The 5,147-nt window shown below is 41.7% G+C and overlaps 1 non-coding gene across 1 annotated transcript; it reads left to right on the top strand.

Moving 5' to 3' along the window:
• The first annotated feature begins 3,007 nt into the window (after nt 1–3,007).
• Nucleotides 3,008–3,114, top strand: LOC141675536 (small nucleolar RNA R71). Its single transcript, XR_012556184.1, has one exon. It is a non-coding gene; the product is annotated as a small nucleolar RNA R71 (small nucleolar RNA).
• The last annotated feature ends 2,033 nt before the right edge of the window (nt 3,115–5,147 follow it).

Genomic DNA, 5,147 nt, shown 5'->3' with positions numbered 1-5,147 from the left:
CTCAAACGGTTCTGTCCAATCTGGTGCTGTAATAACTGGTGCAGTGATCAAACTCTTCTTGAGAGTCTCGAATGCTGCCAAACATTCATCATCAAATTTGAAAGGCACATCTTTCTCAAACAAATTGCACAACGGCTTAGATATCTTTGAAAAGTCCTTGATGAATCGCCGATAAAAACCCGCATGACCAAGAAAACTACGGATTCCTTTCACAGAATTGGGTGGGGGGAGATTTTCAATGACTCCCACCTTGGCCTTGTCCACCTCCAGACCCTTGCTAGAGACCTTATGCCCAAGGATAATGCCTTCACGCACCATAAAATGACATTTTTCCCAATTAAGCACCAAATTAGTTTCCACGCATCTTTTGAGTACGGCGCGCAGATTATTCAAACATTCATCATATGAGTGTGCAAAGACGGAGAAGTCATCCATGAACACTTCGACGTTATTTCCAATCATGTCAGAGAATATAGCCATCATACATCTCTGAAAGGTGGCCGGGGCGCCACATAACCCAAACGAAACTCTGCGAAAAGCAAATGTGCCAAATGGACAAGTGAAGGTAGTCTTTTCCTGATCCTCTGGTGCGATACAAATCTAATTATACCCGGAATAACCATCCAGAAGACAAAAATACTCATGTCCCGCCAATCTGTCAAGCATTTGATCAATAAATGGAAGAGGAAAGTGATCCTTCCTTGTGGCTTTGTTCAATTTCCTATAATCCATGCATACTCTCCATCCTGTAACTGTTCGAGTAGGGATGAGCTCATTCTTTTCATTTGCGACCACAGTGATACCTCCTTTCTTAGGTACACATTGTACGGGGCTCACCCACGAGCTGTCAGAAATAGGATAAATGATGCCTGCATCTAGCCATTTCAGAATTTCTTTCTTTACCACCTCCTTCATGATCGGGTTCAGTCTTCGCTGCTGTTCCACAGTTGGCTTACTACCTTCCTCTAACATAATTTTATGCATACAATATGAAGGACTTATCCCCTTGATGTCTGCTATGGTCCATCCTATAGCCGATTTGAATTCTCTCAAAATCCTTAAGAGCTTGTCTTCCTCACTACCTGAAAGGTCAGATGAAATAATAACAGGTAACGTAGATGAATCACCTAAAAAAGCATACCTCAAGTGTTCAGGTAATGGTTTGAGCTCCAAGGTAGGTGCTTCCTCTATTGATGGTTTGAGCTTCCCTTCAGCATTCTTAAGGTCAGAAGTACCAAGAGATTCAAATGGTATGTCCAGATTTCGCTTCCATGGAGAAGCGTTCAGATATTGTAATTGCTCGTTGCTATCTTCATCATCGCTGTCAAAATCCCCCAATAAGGCCTTTTCCAATGCATCAGACATTAGCATGTGCTCGAGTTCCGAAGTAACCGCGGAATCAATCACATCCACTTTTAAGCACTCCTCATCTTCTGTAGGGAATTTCATTGCCTTGAATACGTTGAAGGTCACATCCTGATCTTGGACCCGCATAGTAAGTTCCCCTTTTTGCACATCTATCAAGGTACGGCCAGTAGCCAAGAAAGGCCTCCCCAAGATTATGGGAATCTTCTTATCTTCCTCGAAATCCAGAATAACAAAATCTGCTGGAAAGAAGAGCTTATCCACCTTGACGAGCACATCCTCAACTATGCCCCTTGGGTAAGTAATGGAATGGTCAGCCAATTGTAGCGACATGTATGTGGGTTTTGGATCAGGCAGATCCAGCTTTTTAAAGATCGACAAAGGCATTAGATTAATGCTTGCTCCCAAATCACAAAGGCACTTGTCAAAAGTTAGATTGCCAATGGTGCAAGGAATGGTGAAGCTTCCTGGATCTTTCAGTTTTGGCGGTAACTTTTGCTGCAGAACAGCGCTGCATTCTTCCGTGAGAGCAACGGTTTCAAGGTCATCCAGTTTCACCTTCCTTGAAAGAATAGTCTTCATAAACTTCGCATAACTAGGCATTTGTTCCAGAGCCTCAACGAAAGGTATATTGATGTGAAGTTTCTTGAACACCTCCAGAAACTTCCCGAACTGTCTATCCAGCTTTTGTTGCTGCAATCTCTTAGGAAAAGGTGGTGGAGGATAGAGCTGTTTCTCCCCTGTATTAGCCTCAGGCAGAGTGTGTTCAACAGTAGTCTTCCTTGGTTCCGCCGCTTTCTCCTTTTTCTTAGATTCTTCATCTCTAATTTCAGCTTCTACTTCTTTTGCCTTTTCAGCATCAGCTACTTTTCCAGACCTTAGGGTAATAGCCTTGACTTGCTCTTTAGCTTCCTTCCTGCCTGGTACTTCCGTGTCATTGGGAAGAGTGCCAGGTTGACGATTGAGCACTGCATTGGCTAATTGACCGATTTGATTTTCCAAGGTCTTGATAGAAACCGCCTGACTCTTGCACAACAGCTTAAGTTCCTCAAAATCAGCACTAGTAGGTGCAGCTGCACTTCCCTGTTGAGGATATGATTGCCTTGTAGCATACTGCTGTGGTTGCTGGAATCCAGGTGGGATAAACTGTTTACTCACTCCTTGCTGATATGTTGGCTGAATTGCATTCTGATTATTCCCCCAGCTGAAATTTGGATGATTTCTGTTATTAGGATGATAGGTCGCTGGCACAGGCTGCTGTTGTCGCTGATAATTATTCACATACTGAACAGATTCATTGACAAGAGAACACTGATCCGTAGCATGAGAACCTACACAAAGCTCACAAACCATAGCTATTTGATTAACTCCATACGTAGCCAGAGAATCAACCTTCATTGATAGCGCTTGGAGCTGGGCTGCAATAGCGGTGGCTGCATCAACTTCCAGAATACCTGCGACCTTGCCTGACGTCATCCTCTGAGTTGGGTTTTGATGCTCATTTGCAGCCATCGTCTCTATAAGATTATACGCCTCAGTATAGCTTTTAGCCCATAAGGCTCCTCCAGCTGCTGCATCGAGCATGGGCCGAGATTGGGCCCCCAAACCATTATAAAAACCAGTGATCACCATCCAATCCGACATTCCATGATGTGGACATTTTCTTAACATTTCCTTGTAGCGTTCCCAAGCCTCGCACATAGATTCTGTAGGTTGCTGCGCAAACTGAGTAAGAGCACTCCTCATAGCAGCAGTCTTTGCCATTGGATAAAACTTCACCAGAAACTTTTGCTCAAGATCTTGCCACGTAGTGATGGACCCAGCTGGTTCAGAATATAACCAGTCTTTAGCCTTATCCCTCAGTGAGAATGGGAAAAGCCTCAACTTGATAGCCTCATCAGTCACGCCATTATACTTAAAAGTGCTGCAGATCTCGACAAAATTTCTTATGTGCATGTTGGGGTCTTCAGTTGCCGCTCCTCCAAAAGAAACAGAATTCTACACAATCTGAATAGTGCCCGGCTTGATTTCAAAGGTGTTAGCTTGAATAGCCGGATGAAGGATGCTTGACTGAATGTCATCAATTTTAGGCCGAGAAAAATCCATAAGAGCTGGATCAGCTTGAACAATACGATCTCCCATGTTTACTGGTTCTTTCTGCTCAGTTCCTGAATCCGAATCCTCAAAATCTAACTTCTCCAGAATATCAAGAACTTCGTCTGTCTCCTCAGCTGTATCTAAAGTCCTCTTACGAGCACGAGAACGAGTTTGTATAAACGCTTGCTAAAGTACCTGAAACACAACCGAAAAGAGTAAGTAACTACTACGTCCTAATCACTGAGTCCTAATGACCAATGATGGTAAGTACATAAACTAAACAAATACGTCGAGTCCCCGGCAGCGGCGCCAAAAACTTGTTAGGGCGAAAACACGCACTAATATTCACGCAAGTATACGCGTTCGCAAGTAATATAGAATACTTTCTAGTTCGTTCCCTCAGAGACTCAGACTAAATTATTGTCTAATTAAACTCACTCACCAATGTATGATTACTTCTCAATGTTAAGATAATAACACTTAAAATTGTTGATCAAATATTAACTATAATTAACTACTTAATTAACCACTTAACTAATACTTCAAATTATCAATAATAAAACACTCATGAGATCACAACTTCATTATTACTTCCTTCTATAGCCATTGTTATTACCTTTAGCATGTTACAGTGATGATATTAATCGAATAACACAAAACTGATAAAAGCCAACTTTCATTGTACTAATACCATTCTACCAAACATCCACAATTAAGATAGAAGTTGAATAGTCATCAATTATGTTGAGTTCCTATATGTCTACAGAAATTGACAACACAACGATTTAAGCACAAGTTATCCCTTTTGATTACATAGGGCAAATAAAACTGTTAGAGTTACCCACTAATCATGCTCAACGTACATGAACCTATGCTAGCATGGCAAGTTCTAAATCTCAAGATCCACCGTCGCTTCACAAGAGATTAACACCCTATCTTATATGTTCGTGACGCACATAAGACGAATACGCACAACCAATACTAGATATCATGCAATCATCACATACTAAAGTATTAAACAATTAACTAAAGAATTCCATAATAAATCCGCTGCAACCCCATGATCATGATTAGTCCATAATAGAACTCATCGCCATCATGGGTTCATATGAAATCATGACAAACAACACAAGAAAATAATAACTACACTAATTATATTAAAACAGAGTACGTCACAAGAGTAAATAAGTCAAAGCAAGAAAACTAGCATCCAACGTTACAACAAAACAAGAATCACAAGAATATATGCTTCCTCTTCGTTGCGGTGTGCTAAATCGGTCTTCTTCCTTATCTCCTTCGCTTCTTGCGTAAAACACAATCTAAAACATAATCTCCTTAATACTCTCTATGAAAACGTCTCAAATCTACCTATATAATAGTCCCATAAAACTCAGATTACATAAAAGTTGGAAGCCACACAGAAGTAGAAGTCTAAAATAATTCAGCTTTTTCCCCAACCTTGCGCGGCCGCTCAGCATTTCTGCGCGGGCGCGCAGGCTGCTGCGTGGCCGCTCAGCATTGCTGCATGGGCGCGCAGGACCCTACTGGAAAAATTCCAAGCTTGCTCCGTTTCTTCGCCGTAATCTGCCCATTCCTTTCCTCTCGCAATGGTGAACACATGCCAAGGCTTATTCTTGATAATTCCTCCCCCGAAATGCAACTATTACCCTGAAATGCATAAACAC

Source organism: Apium graveolens, chromosome 7 (assembly GCF_009905375.1).
Source record: "Apium graveolens cultivar Ventura chromosome 7, ASM990537v1, whole genome shotgun sequence".
Lineage (NCBI taxonomy): Eukaryota > Viridiplantae > Streptophyta > Magnoliopsida > Apiales > Apiaceae > Apium > Apium graveolens.
Note: the sequence above shows the minus strand (reverse complement) of the source record. Positions and strands in the feature narration are given on the sequence as shown.